This window comes from Salvelinus sp. IW2-2015, linkage group LG1, assembly GCF_002910315.2.
Source record: "Salvelinus sp. IW2-2015 linkage group LG1, ASM291031v2, whole genome shotgun sequence".
Lineage (NCBI taxonomy): Eukaryota > Metazoa > Chordata > Actinopteri > Salmoniformes > Salmonidae > Salvelinus > Salvelinus sp. IW2-2015.
In genome coordinates, this window is record NC_036838.1 from 32,474,220 (window position 1) to 32,489,510 (window position 15,291).

Below are 15,291 nucleotides of genomic sequence, written 5' to 3' on the forward strand. Positions count from 1 at the left end.
ACACACCACACACCACACACAACACACACACACACACCACACACACACACACACACACACACACACACACACACACACACACACACACACACACCCACCACACACACAACACACACACACACCACACACACACACACACACACACACACACACACACACACACACACTGTTTGGATGAGTATTGATGGTAGTGGTGATAAGAGATCTAATATGTCATAAAGCCAGAGAACACGCTGTAAGTTAAAATAGGGTATACAGTGTAACACAACAAACACAATGCTCGAAGAGTTTACTGATTTATATGAATTTCTATATTGTCAATGATGTTCTTGACAGAACACATTTTATTATATCAGATGTCACAAATGTTATAGAATTCTGTATTTTTTCATTCTTCAGGAATGTTTAGCATGGCTAAATGATAGGGAAAATGACTAAAGCGCAAATAGACTTGGCTACTAGGCATGACAAGTAAACAAGTAAAATCCATGTTTCATGTGACAATTTGAATGACATGTAGATTTTGTTATTGCTAGGAGGAGTTATGGTCTCATGTGCATGTCTAGACTTTTATTTCTGTATCACATCCGCCATGATTGGGAGTCCCTGTAACGGTTTCTTCTGTGGAAGAAGGAGAGGACCAAAACGCAGCGTGATTATGTTCATCATGATTTAATAAAAAGCACAATAAACTGAACACTTCCAAAATACAAAACAACAAAACGTGAAAACCGAAACAGTTTCTATCTGGTGCAGACACACAAAGACTGAAGAACCACCCCACCCACACAAAACAGGCCTACCTAAATATGGTTCCCAATCAGAGACAACACAAACACCTGCCTCTGATTGAGAACCATATCAGCCAAACACAGAAACAGGAAAACATAGACATACAACAATAGACTGCCCACCCCAACTCACGCCCTGACCATACTAAATAAAGACAAAACAAAGGAAATAAAGGTCAGAACGTGACAGTACCTCCCCCCCCCCAAGGTGCGGACTCCGGCCGCCAAACCTGAACCTATAGGGGAGGGTCTGGGTGGGCATCTGTCGCGTGGCGGCTCTGGCCGCTGGGCGTGGACCCCACTCCCACCATTGTCTTTGTCCGCTTTCTTAGCGTCCTTTGAGCGGCGACCCTCGCCGCCGCACCTTGCCCTGGGAACCCTAATAAAGGCCACCGGACGACGACGAGGCGCCTCTGGACTGCAGGGGCGCCCCTCTGGACTGAGGAAACTCCTCCGCGACTGGAGGGGCATCTTCAGGACTGGGCGGCAGCCTCATGACTGAGGGTAGCTCATGACTGAGAGTAGCTCATGACTGAGAGGTTAGCTCATACTGAGAGGTAGCTCATAACTGAGAGGTAGCTCCGACTGAAGGCGCGGCTCCGGACTGAGGGCGGCTTCGATGAAAGCGGCTCCGTGAAGGGCGCTGCAGGCTTGACTGGCGGCCGGAGCTCTGACTGGCGGCGCAGCTCCTGACTGGCGGTCCGGGCTCCTGAATGCGCGACGGCTCCGAGCCGGCTCCTGACGCGGACCTTCAGCGGCTCCTGACTGACGGACGCGCTCCAGCGGCTCCTGACTGACGCGATGGCTCATACGGCCCTCAAGGAGAGACGGGCGGCTCTAGTCAGGCAGACGCGCTCTCCAGGACAGACGGGCGGCTCTGACGGCTCAGGACAGACGCGGCGGCTCTGACGCTCAGGACAGACGGGGGCCTCTGACCGCTCAGGGACAGAGCGGCGCGCTCTGACGGCTCAAGGACAGACGGCGCAGCTCAGACGGCGCTGCGGCAGACGCGGCAGCTCAGGCCGGCGCCTGGGCAGAGGCGCAGGCCTCAGGCCCGGCGCTAGGCCCCAGACGGCGCGCTTGGCAGACCGGCCGCTGGGCAGACGGGCAGCTCAGCGCGGCGCTACGGCCAGGACGGGCAGCTCAGGCGGCGCTGGACAGACGGGCAGCCTAGGCGCGCGCTGGACAGACGGAAGACTCTGGCTGCTGAGGCGCACAGTAGGCCTGGTGTGCCTGCCGAACTGGTGGTACCGGGCTGGGGACACGCACCTCTGGGCCGAGTGGCGGGGGCAGGAACAGGGCATACTGGACCCTGGAGACGCACAGTAGGCTTGGTGCGTGGTGTCGAAACTGTGGTACCGGACTGGGGACACGCACCACAGGGCGAGTGCGGGGAGCAGGAACAGGGCGTACCAGGCTTGGAGACGCACAGGAAGCTTGGTGCGTGCGTGTTGGCACTGGTGGTATGGGCTGAGGACACGCCACCTCAAGGCGGATGGGCCGGGTGCTGGAACTGGACGCCTGGTACGTGGCGCCGGCACCGGAGGCTGATGCGCTGGGGCTGCCACAGAGAGCTAGTACGCTAGGGGCTGCCAAGGAGAGCTGTTGTGCGCTGACTGGCACAGGCGTGCAGGGCTAGGAGACGCACAGGAGGCCTGGGTGTGTGGGTGCGCACAGTCTTCACCAGACGGCTAGCACGCACCTCAGGACGAGTATGGAGAGCTGACTCAGGTGACATCAATCCCCGACACGCTCCGTCGGGCGGATGTCGGCCTCATGCACCAAACCAGCACCTCCCTCATAAACTCTCTCCTCCAATCTCCCCATTAACTCCTTTACTTGCCTCTGCTTTGCTCACCTCCATACCGCCCTGACCGGCTCTGGGTTCCATCCTTGGCTCCTTACGCGTAAGCAGGGGGAGTTGGCTCAGGTCTGACCTCCTGACTCTGCCACACCCCCCGTTATTGCTTACCCCCCCCAATACATTTTTGGGGCTGCCCCTCTCGGGGCTCAGCCGCTCTGCCGTGCTAGCTCCTCATAATGCCGCCTCTCTGCTTTTGCTGCTCCCAGCTTCTGCCCTTTGGCGGGCCTGCTCTGCCCAGGGCTCTTTGCCGTCCAACTCGTCCTCCCATGTCCATTTCTCCTTCCTCGCGCTGCCCCTCCTGCTGCCGCGCTGCCCTCGTTACCTACGCTGCTTGGTCCTTTTGGTGGGGATTCTGCAACGGCTTTCGTTGGTGGAAGAAGAGAGGACCAAAGCGCAGCGTAGTTAGTGTTCATCATGTTTAATAAAAAGACAATAACTGAACGACTTTCCAAAATACAAAAAACAACAAAACGTGAAAACCGAAAACAGTTCTATCTGGTTTTGCAGACAACACAAAGACTGAAGACAAACCACCCACAAAACCCAACACAAAAAAACAGGCCACCTAAATTATGGTTCCCATCAGAGACAACACCAAAAAACCTGCCTCTGATTGAACCATATCAGGCCAACCAGAAACAGGAAAATGACATAACAAACAATAGACTCCCCACACCACTCACGCCTGACCATACTAAATAAAGACAAAAACAAAGGAAATAAAAGGTCAGAACGTGACAGTCCCATAGGGCAGCGACAATTGGCACAGCGTCTCTGGGTTTGACCGAGGTAGTTGTCATTGTAAATAAGAATTTGTTCTTAATTGACTTGCCTAGTTAAATTAAGGTTACATTTAAAATGTAAAATAAATTAAAAAACTATATATGGAAAGCTGCAAGAAATAATATTTAAATGTATATCAAAACCATTTGAGCCTTTGACCTGAGGTCACACATTGGCCCCTTTATTTTTGAGAAATCTTGACTTGCGTTTCCTCTATGTAAATCGCCTTCTTTCACCCCAGGTGCCAACTAACCCTGATTCAGAATGACGTCCTACCCATACTACATTAAGGAGACGTAATTTATAGATCGCGCAGGTAAGGGTGCTTCTCGAGCGGCTAGATGTTCTTTACCATTCGGCCATCAGATTTGCCACCATGCTCCTTATAGGCACACATCACTGCGCTCTATACTCCTCTGTAAACTGCCGTCATCTCTGTACACCATCGCAAGATCCACTGTTGATGTTTATTGTTTACCTCACTCACTCCCCCTTATCTGAGACTATCTACTGCAGCCCTCATCCTCCACAATACAACACCCGTTCCGCCAGTCACATTCTGGTTAAGGTCCCCAAAGCACACAACCCTGGGTCGCTCCTGTTTTCGCTTTTTGCCTGGCAACTAGACGATCTCTCTCCTTTGAGATGCTGTTATTCATCTGGTCACTGTCATCTGGTCTCTGGCATCTCTTTCAAAGATCTCTTTCAAAGTTCTGGTATGGAAACAAAGAATTACATGAGGTTATTGAAAGTAATTTAATATCAAACGTGATTTACATAACGTAAGCAAAGTGTTACTTACCACGCAGACTATGACGTTTCACCTGTCTCCATTGCTCAACATATAATCCGTTCAGACAGACTCCAATCACAAGGAGACAAGAGTCACAGTAGCAGCTGAGGTTTCTGGTTGCCACTAACCCGTCCTTGACTGTTTTGATGCAATGCAACTTCATGGTGCCAGGCACTTGCTTCAGACTACGGGGACTTCTGTTTTTTTCAATGTCCTCACTGGGAATGAAGAACATGGTACAGAGGTAATGGGTACAGGTATCTGGAGATCCTTCCTTTGTCAGATTGTCTGTGCTGTAGTTGTAGAGCTCCTTCACATTTCTGATCAGGGCTCGGCCAACCTTCACTGCTGTGGTTTCATGGCTCTCGATTACTGCACTTTCCCCATCACTGGCACCTTTACCATGTGTGGAGCCAGAATTGTGTATAGGGAAACCAAAATCAGACACAGCATAGCTAACATCAGATATAGGTCCTTTTGATGTGTAATGTGCCCACAGCCGTCAGAGTATTTGTAGATCTTGTTGTGTTGTTTTTTTAGTTGATCAATAGCTACAGTTAGAAATGCATTGATTGTCATGCTTGATATCATTATACAACTGTCGTCTGTGATGGTCTTCTGGCATTTCCCACATTTGCATTACATTACCAAGGGGTGCAGTGTAGCACTCCTCTTGGGTCCAGTAAGCCCCCTGGGCYTCTTGCTGGTACCTACAAGTGTAGTTCTCGGCAAAGTCCAGGATGCCCAATGCTGTTTGTTTCCCGGGAGGTTGGCTTTCACTTTTGCAAGTTGATTGTTTTGCCAGTCCTTGATCTTAATCTACACTGCTCAAAAGAATAAAGGGAACACTTAAACAACACAATGTAACTCCAAGTCAAATCACACTTCTGTGAAATCAAACTGTCCACTTAGGAAGCAACACTGATTGACAATAAATTTCACATGCTGTTGTGCAAATGGAATAGACAAAAGGTGGAAATGATAGGCAATTAGCAAGACACCCCCAAAAAAGGAGTGATTCTGCAGGTGGTGACCACAGACCACTTCTCAGTTCCTATGCTTCCTGGCTGATGTTTTGGTCACTTTTGAATGCTGGCGGTGCTCTCACTCTAGTGGTAGCATGAGACGGAGTCTACAACCCACACAAGTGGCTCAGGTAGTGCAGTTCATGAACTGTGTTGCTTCCTAAGTGGACAGTTTGATTTCACAGAAGTGTGATTGACTTGGAGTTACATTGTGTTGTTTAAGTGTTCCCTTTATTTTTTTGAGCAGTGTATAAAACATAGCAACTCCTATTGAGATACCAGGGTTRAGAAATTCTTGGTGCAGCCGAGCAATGGAGTGGTCAAGAAAGCTGGCTGCCTTCCCAATCTTCTTGTTCAACTTTTTCTTATCTGGCACTTTGTGAGAGACTGCTTCATAGATCTTTTCTATTGCTGAGACTGTAGATTGAGTTAATCTATATGTCGACCACATGGTCTTTTTTTAAGCTTGCCTTAATAGTTTTCTACTGACCCAAAATATTTTTGCAAACTGTATCTGTAGTTTGTATTCTTAGTCATATTCAGTGAACAAGCCAAAGCTTTCCTAGTTGCAGATTGTCTGGACTTTGATTGGCCTTTGGCTACTGCTTCAACAACTGCCACATCAAACTTCTCTCTCTGTGGATCAGATGTTCTTCTGATGGAAAATGGCTGCCTTCCTCGCTGAGGCCTTTTCAATGAGCTCCATGGTATTAGTGACATAGTGACTGTACGTACATATCCCAACCAGAAGCTATGGCTTACAGGCAACATCCATACCGAGCTAAAGGCTAGAGCTGCCACTTTCAAGAAGCGGGATACTAATCCGGACCCTTATAAGAAATCCCGCTATGCCCTCAGATGAACCATCAAACAGGCAAAGCGTCAATACAGGACTAAGATTGAATCCTACTACACCGGCTCTGACGCTCGTCGGATGTGGCAGGGCTTGCAAACTATTACGGACTACAAAGGGAAACCCAGCCGCGAGCTGCCCAGTGATGCGAGCCTACCAGACGGGCTAAATGCCTTTTATGCTCGTGCTTTGCCACACAGTCGTGGTTGAACAGGAAGTACAGGAGGGGACTAAGCAGGCACCCCTGAGGGGCCCCCGTGTTGAAGATCAGCATGGCAGATGTGTTCTTGCCTACCCTTACCAACTGGGGGTGGCCCGTCAGGAAGTCTAGTTGCAGAGGTAGGTGTTTAGTCCCAGGGTCCTTAGCTTAGTGATGAGCTTTGTGGGCACTATGGTGTTGAAAGTTGAGCTGTAGTCAATTAACAGCATTCTCACATACAGTAGGTGTCCTTTTGTCCAGGTGGGAAAGGGCAGTGTGGAGTGCGATTGCATCATCTGTGGATCTGTTGGGGCGGTATGTCCTCTTCGGGAATTTTATATATAGCAACAATACATTACAAAACAAACGCTTTAATCCCAACCCTCAGCCACTCTCAGCCCATCCCACCTATCACCATAGACCACCCCTGTTTGGTTTCCATGTGCCATATCTTTTCAATTGTGCYGTGGTGTTTAACAACATTTTGGAATGTTTCTAATCGTATATTATCCACAGATTATGAGCTAAAGATAAAAACCTTTCCTACGAGTATTATTACATTATTTATTGATGGGCGATCTGAAAAGCCATTGCCAAACACTGCTATTTGTAAGGTTCATTTTAAGTGCATTGTGATTTTTTTTAACCATTCCTGAACCTGTGACCAGAAACAAGTTAYATATTGGCAATACCAGAATAAGTGATATATTGRTTATGTCTCTTTGCAACAAAATCTACATAGCTRAGATTGTTGTATGCCCCATATATATAGCATTCTGTTGGTGGCAAGAATTGTATACAATAATTTAAATTMAAAAACTCTGCRTTGAGTCAAGTGTAGTTTTTTGTACCAGTTCATAAACCATGTGCCATGGATTTGGTACATCGAAAATCTTCTCCCATTTATTTTGSAACCTGTGTGGCGCAGCTGTCAACATTTTTGTCCTCAGATGAAACTGATATATTTTTCTATTTATGCAGTTCCTTTCAGCCAATTTGTATCTTTAATATATGGCAGGCAAACAAGTTCCCTACCTTCTCCCTTTTCCACTTGCCTCCATTTTTGTGCATTTTTGTGCTGCAATCAGTTGGTTGTAAATTTGGATTGAGCAGATATTCCCATATATTTTCAATAACTGCATATATGACATAACTCCTCCATTTCTATTCATAATATCATTAATAAATATACCAGTTTTAAACATGTTTTCCATAAAGAATGTTTTATTTGAATCAATATATTTGAGTTTAACCATAACATTTGTTATATCTTTTCTGGAGGATAAAACTGAAATTGTAACCAGCTTTGTATGGCTTGTTTAAGAAAGGGCGATACTTTCAACAAAATGTCATTTTCAATTAGTCGGAAATGAGAAGTTGTAATCTGTATGAAGGCAAAAAAGCAATTTTTGAACAAAGGATGTCTACTGGAGAACCATTTTGGGTTTAAGTATAATTTATGTATGAGTGAAGCTTTTAGTGAGAGGTTTAAAGCTTTAATATTTAATAATTTTTGCCCCCCAAACTCATATTCATTATATAAATAGGCACGTTTAATTGTGTSTGGCTTAGCATTCCAAATAAAATGAAATATTTTTTACTCATATGATTTTMAAAACAAATCTGGGTAGGCAATGCCATTAGTAAGTAAGTAAACTGTGATAGRACCAAAGAGTTAATCAATRTGATTTTTCCATAAATAGACAACTATTTACCTCTCCATGGTTGCAAAATCATATCTAATTTTGCTAACTTTCTATTGAAATKAATTGTCRTAAGTTCATTTGTATTTTTTGAGATGTGAATACCAAGTATGTCTACTTCATCATCTGCCMATTTTATTGGTAAACTACAAGGTMGTGTAAACACTTTTCTTAACGATTCAATACGTAATATGGTACACTTGTTATAATTACGTTTTAATCCAGAGAGGCTAGAAAAGTGATCAAGATCTTCAATGAGACTGTGCAGGGATCCAGATTGCAGACTAGAGTCATCAGCATACATTGACACTTTTGTTTTTATCCCCTGGATTTCTAACCTCTTGATGTTCTTGTTGGATCCAATTTTAATAGCTAGCATTTCAATGGACATAATAAATAGATATGGAGACAACGCACAGCCTTGTTTTWCTCCTCTTAAAAGCTCAATACTTTCTGAGAAGTAACCATTTTACATCTGGGGTTGCTGTACATAACTTTAACCCATTTGTGTAAGAGATTCACCAATATTTAAGTATTTCAGGCATTTATATATAAATTCTAATCGTACTTTATCAAATGCYTTTTCAAAATCTGCTATGAAGACCAAACCTGTTCAATTGTTTCAAGTAAKTGTCGTATATTATCTCCAATATATCGTCCATGTAAAAAAACCTGTCTGATCAGGATGAACAATATCTGGTATAACCAAATTTATTCTATATGCTATTCATTTTGCCAGGATTTTCACATCACAACGTTGAAGTGTTAGAGGCCTCCAGTTTTTTTGATTGGACTGGATCTTTATACTTACCATCTGGGTCCTGTTTTAGTAGTAATGAAATCAGACCTTGTTGAGTACCTGGAAGTCTACCATTTGTATAAAAGTAATTAATTAAAACATGCTAATAATGGATCTTTGAGTACATCAAAAAAKATCTGATATACCTCTACTGTTATACCGTCAAGCCCTGGTGTTTTTCCAGACTGAAAAGATTTTATTTGCTCAAAAAGTTCCTCTTCTGTAAGTTGGCCTTCACACTGGTCTTTGTGTAAATTTGTTAATTTTACATTATTATTAATAGGAAAGAAATCCTTACAGTTAACATCATTCAGTGGAAATGGAGGGGACTGAAAAGAAAACATATGCTTAAAATATAATTTGGTGAATCATGGATAACTCCATTTGTAACGAGTTTCTGTAAATTATTTTTGGTAGAATTTCTGTTAAATTCATTTTCGATCCAATTCGCTTTATTTTTGTAATAAATTACACTYGATCGTTCTTGAATAAGTACCTCCATTTCTTTTTGTTTTTCCTCTAACCTATTTTGTGCCTCTATAGTACAGTTTCCATTACCATCTACCTGCGCTGTTACTTCCTCTATTTCCTTTATTAGTCTCATCTCTTTTGACCTAAACGGCTTTTGTTTTAATGATGTGTATTGTATTGAATGGCCTCTAAAAGTACATTTGAAAGTGTCCCATACAATAAAGGGATCTGCTTTACCTATGTTGTACAAAAAAAGTAAATWCTGAATGATTTTGTCTTAGTTAAGAACAAATTGTCATCCAACAGGCTTTTATTAAATTTCCAATATCCCTGTCCACGTGGAATTTCTGTAAGAGTTATATGGAGGCCAATTAGATGGTGGTCCGATCGCATTCGGTCTCCTATTAATAYTTAAGCATACAGTAGCTGCAACTTTGTAAATCTCCAATTCCCCTAATATTCCACCCACTAAACCTCCCCCCATATCTAGGTCTGTTGTCACTAAGACATCAGAACATCTCCCTGACTCATGACGCTCCTTTGCGTCCTAAGGCAAACCCTTGGCCACCAATTGGTGTTGGCCAGAGGGAAATATGGGCAGTCCCATGATAGCATAATTATCTATGAGGATGCCTAAGAGAACTAACCAAATAACATGGAAAACAGTAAAAAAAATGTATAGTAACAATAATAGATATTCATATAAATAATAACAGCACGCTCCTATTTGAATGTCCTAGCAAGGCTGTAAGCATKKCAGCCCAGGCTGCTCAGTTCATTGGATTAAATTGTTCGTAAAAAAWATATATAKATATATAGATATATATGAAAAAAGAGAACCTAAATATATCGCAAGACCAGTCCTTTTCTTTTAATGTCCATTACATGCAAGACATATTTCATGTAGTTCTCATTATATCCTGTTGTATTCCGACAAAAAAAAAGGAAGGAAAAAGGAACATAGATTCTAACGGCCGCTAATAACTGCAGGTGAAAATTAGTTTTAGGCATCACATTATATCCTGTTGTATCGTGCCATGGCTGTGCCAGAGCCGACTGCAAGCCAACCCCGGGCTCTCCCTTATGGGAAGGCATACTCAAGTTCAACTCACAATCGATTCCGACACAGCCAAGGCACGACAGCCAAGAACACATGCGGTACTGACAATCCAGAGTGAGTAAACCTGTAAAACCAACCCTCTCTACACATTGTTTTTTATTCCAGCACCTCGCCTGTTTTGCACCTAGGCCTATATCATTAGGATCAAGAATATAAAAGGTAGCATAAATAGCTTATATAGAAACATATAATATACCTTCTCTCACTTAGAGAAGTGCTTCCATAAGCCAATTATTGTATTAGTTCTACTGTTAACTTTAATCACTTTATCCCAGTGTTAACCAGCCCAYACACAATAGAGACAACAACTMTGTTGACAATACCTAATCCATCCATTTGCCGGTGTGTATCGGAAGAATAATCATGGTGTTGATGTGAGCCATGACTAAGCTTTCAAATCAGCCTCGGGTCCGTGCATGCTCTGAGTACAGATCCTGGTAATCCGTCTGGCACCGCGGCCTTGCGAATGTTGACCTGTTTAAAGGTCTTGCTCACATCTGCTACGAAGAGCGTCATCACATAGTTGTCCGCAACAGCTGGTGCTCTCATGCATGCTTCAGTGTTGCTTGCCTCAAAGCGAACATAAAAGGCATTTAGCCCATCTGGTAGGCTCGTATCACTGGACAGCTCGCGGCTGGGTTTCTCTTTGTAGTCCGTAATAGTTTGCAAGCACTGCCACATCCGATGAGCATCAGAGCCGGTGTAGTAGGACTCAATCTTAGTCCTGCATGCCTGTTTGAYGGTTCATCTGAGGGCATAGCGGAATTTCTTATAAGGGTCCGGATTAGTGTCCCGCTACTTGAAAGCGGCAGCTCTAGCCTTTAGCTCGGTGCGAATGTTGCCTGTAATCCATGGCTTCTGGTTGGGATACGTACGTACAGTCACTGTGGGGACGACGTCGTCGATGCACTTATTGATGAAGCCGGTGACGGAGGTGATATACTCCTCAATGCCATTGGATGAATCCCGGAACATATTCCAGTCTGTGCTAGCAAAACAGTCCTGTAGCGTAGCATCCGCGTCATCTGACCACTTCCGTATTGAGCGAGTCACTGGTACTACCTGCTTTAGTTTTTGCTTGTAATCAGGAATCAGGGGGATATAATTATGGTCAGATTTGTCAAATGGAGGGTGAGGGAGAGCTTTGTATGCATCTCTGTATGTGGAGTAAAGGTGTCYTAGAGTTTTTTTYCCCCTCTGGTTGCACATGTGACATGTTGGTAGAAATTAGGTAAAACGGATTTAAGTTTGCCTGCATTAAATTCCCCGTCCACTAGGAGCGCTGCATCTGGATGAGCATTTTCTTGTTTGCTTATGGCCTTATACAGTTAGTTGAGTGCGGTCTTAGCGCCAGCATCGGTTTGTGGTGGTAAATAGACGGCTATGAAAAATATAGATGAAAACTCTCTTGGTAGATAGGGTGGTCTACAGCTTATCGTAAGGTACTCTACCTCAGACGAGCAATACATCGTGACACCAGCTGTTATTGACAAATTTGCACAAATWWAAAAATATATATATTTTGCTTTGTCATTATGGGGTATTGAGTATAAATTGATGCTGGAGAAAAACTATTTAATCCATTTTAGAAAAAGGCTGTAACGTAACAAAATGTGGAAAAAGTCAAGGGGTCTGAATACTTGCCGAATGCACTGTAATAATGGTCAAATAGAGACTTACCCAGAAAGCCAAAATGTGACATCATGTGTGAATACTTATGTAAATGAGATTTCTGTATTACAATTTCAATACATTTACTAACATTTTTAAAAACATGTTTTAACTTTGTCATTATTGTGTATTGTGAGTAGATGGGTGAGAACAAAAAACTATTTTGAATTCAGGCTGTAACAACGAAAGGGGTATGCATACTTTTTCAAGGCACTATTTATCAAGCACATTATATGACATTATGTGAATTTGGAATGTSTAATTATATGCCATAGAATAACAATAAAAACAAATAGGAAAACAATCACAGATCAATCTAAAATATGTATTGAAATAAAAAGCACTATGCATTACATTCAAAAATCATTAGGCTGTTTGAGGGGAAATCAATTAATGAATCATTATGGCCAGGGCCATAAAGGTTGTAGTTTATAGTACMATTTAGAAGAGTTGCAGCCTCCTCAGTGCTGTGTTGAACCTCATGAGAAGTCTCTGATTTCATTCTCTTTCCTGGAGAAATGTACTTGCCAAGTCCCTTTCAAATGCCAGCTGGACAAGCTGGGCTTTTGGTTGATGTAACATGCTGCGTGCATCTGTGTTCACTGAATGCTGTAGGGTGGCAGGATTTCTTTTGCCTGATTTAGACATGCTGTTTCATCTGATAATTTACAACATTTGGTAGGCTATTAGTTAACTAGTCTATAATTAGATACATGCTGCTTCTCTTCTCTCATTACATATGTTGCCTTAGAAGACTAAATAAACCCTTGCTCACCAAAATAGTGCCATAAATCGATAGAATTAATGTTTCAATCTAGTTGACATCAGTAAAGTTATCTGTGATCTCTGCTTCTTTCGCAGAGCAAAGACTATTAGGGACCGGGGAGAAAATGCAATAACAAAAAAAATGGGAAAGATTTGCTGTGCAAAATTTCCAAATGACATCAGTTTCACCGGTTGTAAGGAAATAGAAAGCTGTGAAAATGATCAGCTTTTATGATGCTGATGAAGATAGAAACCGTGTGTAGAGGTGCTAACTGTACATTCACATTCTTGCAAGATGCTGAAACAGAAATTATGTAGTCAAAATTTTGCCTATATTTGGTGTATCATTTTACCGCAAGAAATGCTTAATTCTGCAGGAGTTAATATTATGACTATGTGAGAGATTATAGACCTACAGTCAGTGTCCAGATTTCAGTTTCCGTTTAACCCATCTGAACAGGAGGCTACAGTTCCCTTGACAAGATATCTGCCTATTGGAAGTCCTCATCTTGTGACTGTAGAATTTGACTTGACTGTTGAATATGTATAGTGCCTCACAATCATCATACATAACATAGCCGTTAACACTTCACCAAATCTTTCCCAAACATGACTTTTCAGACCATCCCTTCTCTTTATTTTCAACTCTATTTCGCAGCTTTTCTCTTATTGAATTAAACTTTGACCTTGTCATTTTTGTCTCCGTGGATCGATTTTCCTGCCTGTTCCCAAAAGTATTTGGCGATTGGCGTGCAGGCCATTTGCTGCACGTACAGTTAGGCCCTAAAGCTTAGGCTTATTATGCACTAATGCCAGATATTTTTTATTTCATTATTTTAGGATAAATGTAGCCTATAGATATAAATGAATAATTAACAATAATTATAMATTTATGGATTTTTTAAGGTATTCTTTTCTCTTTATTCAATCCGCCCACCACCTCCCCGCCCTTCATTGACATAAATACATAGGTCAACCTGTGCATCACTACAGTGAGCATAATTTCACAGGAACTGTATGAGTGTATTTCCACATCTGCCACTAGAGGATGCACCCATCAACCTAAAGATTTATACAGGACAGAACATTGCTGTAATGGGACAGTTTACTGTAAAACTGAGCTATGAGGATCAAAGTGAGGATCTACCACTCATAGTTGATAAAGGTTCTGGACCAGCTTTATGTGGAAGGAACTGGTTACAAAAGCTGAACTGGAAACAAATTAAGCATGTGAGTACAACTTAAATAAATGCTTGAAAATGCTAAATCTATTCAGGAAGTATTGGAGATGCATGCTGAAGTATTCAAGAACGAGATAGACATTAAAGCAACTATCCTAGTCAAACCTGAGGAAAATCTGATGAAAGGTCTTGATCTAGTCGCTTACTTGGATGATCTGTTAATCACAGGCCAGAACGAAAAGGAGCACCTGAGGAACTTTCAAAAGCTACAGCAACTTCTTCTGGAGAACAGACTGAGTAAAAAGGTCAAAATGTGAGTTTGGGAAAACATGGATCGAGTATCTAGCTCATGTGTTGGATAGCAGAGGAATCCATCCATCCACAGAGAAAATCAAAGGCACCCAGGGGGCACCTCTGCCTACCAATGTGAAGAAGCAGAGGGCCTTTCTGGGTCTTGGTATCTACTATGGATGTTTTGGCCACAGCGGAGCACAGTTCTAACGCCACTGTACAGGTTGCTGAGAGAACAGGTGACCTGACGTTGGAAACAACAGGAACAGGATGCCTTCAACAAATGCAAAGAACTTAACGAGTGATCAGGTCTTAGTTCACTCGAAAGTAAAAACTATCCTTTAAATTTTACATGCACATTTCAGTAATTTTGCAGATGCATTTTAGTCATTTTGCGGGGGCAGGGGGGACGACAACTGCTGTCCTAGCTTCAGGGGTAAACTGGTTCCACCTTTGGGGTGCCAGGACAGAGAAGAGCTTGGACTGGGAGGGCCAAGAGACCAGAGGTGGGGGTGTAGGGTTTGAACATAGCCTAAAAGGTAGGGAGGGGCAGTTCCTCTTGCTGCTCCGTAAGCAAGCACCATGGTCTTGTAGTGGATGCGAGCTTCGACTGGAAGCCAGTGGAGTGTGCAGAAGAGTGGGGTGACATGGGAGAACTTGGGAAGGTTGAAAACCAGGCGAGCTGCAGTCTTGTGGATAAGTTGCAGGGGTTTGAAGGGAGCTCAGCCAACAGCAAGTTGCAATTGTCCAGACGGAAATGAGAAATGCCTGGATTAGGACCTGCTCTGCTTTCTGTGTGAGGTAGTGTTGTACTCTAGAGCATGAACCTGCAGGAGTCGCTGCTTTGATGTTTGCAGAGAATGACAGGGTGTTGTCCAGGGTCACGCCAAGGTTCTTCGCACTCTGAGAGGGCGACACGGTGAAGATGGAGAGGTCTTTGAGTAGGCAGGCCTTCCCCGGGAGGAAGAGCAGCTCAGTCTTG

The 15,291-nt window shown here is 43.3% G+C and overlaps 1 long non-coding RNA gene across 1 annotated transcript; it reads right to left on the bottom strand.

Moving 5' to 3' along the window:
* Nucleotides 1-4,080: 4,080 nt before the first annotated feature.
* Nucleotides 4,081-13,813, bottom strand: LOC111968867 (uncharacterized). The gene is made up of 3 exons (XR_002877936.2): nucleotides 12,511-13,813; nucleotides 4,241-4,449; nucleotides 4,081-4,151 (listed from the first exon to the last, which is right to left on the bottom strand). It is a non-coding gene; the product is annotated as an uncharacterized lncRNA (long non-coding RNA).
* Between the last annotated feature and the right edge of the window lie 1,478 nt (nucleotides 13,814-15,291).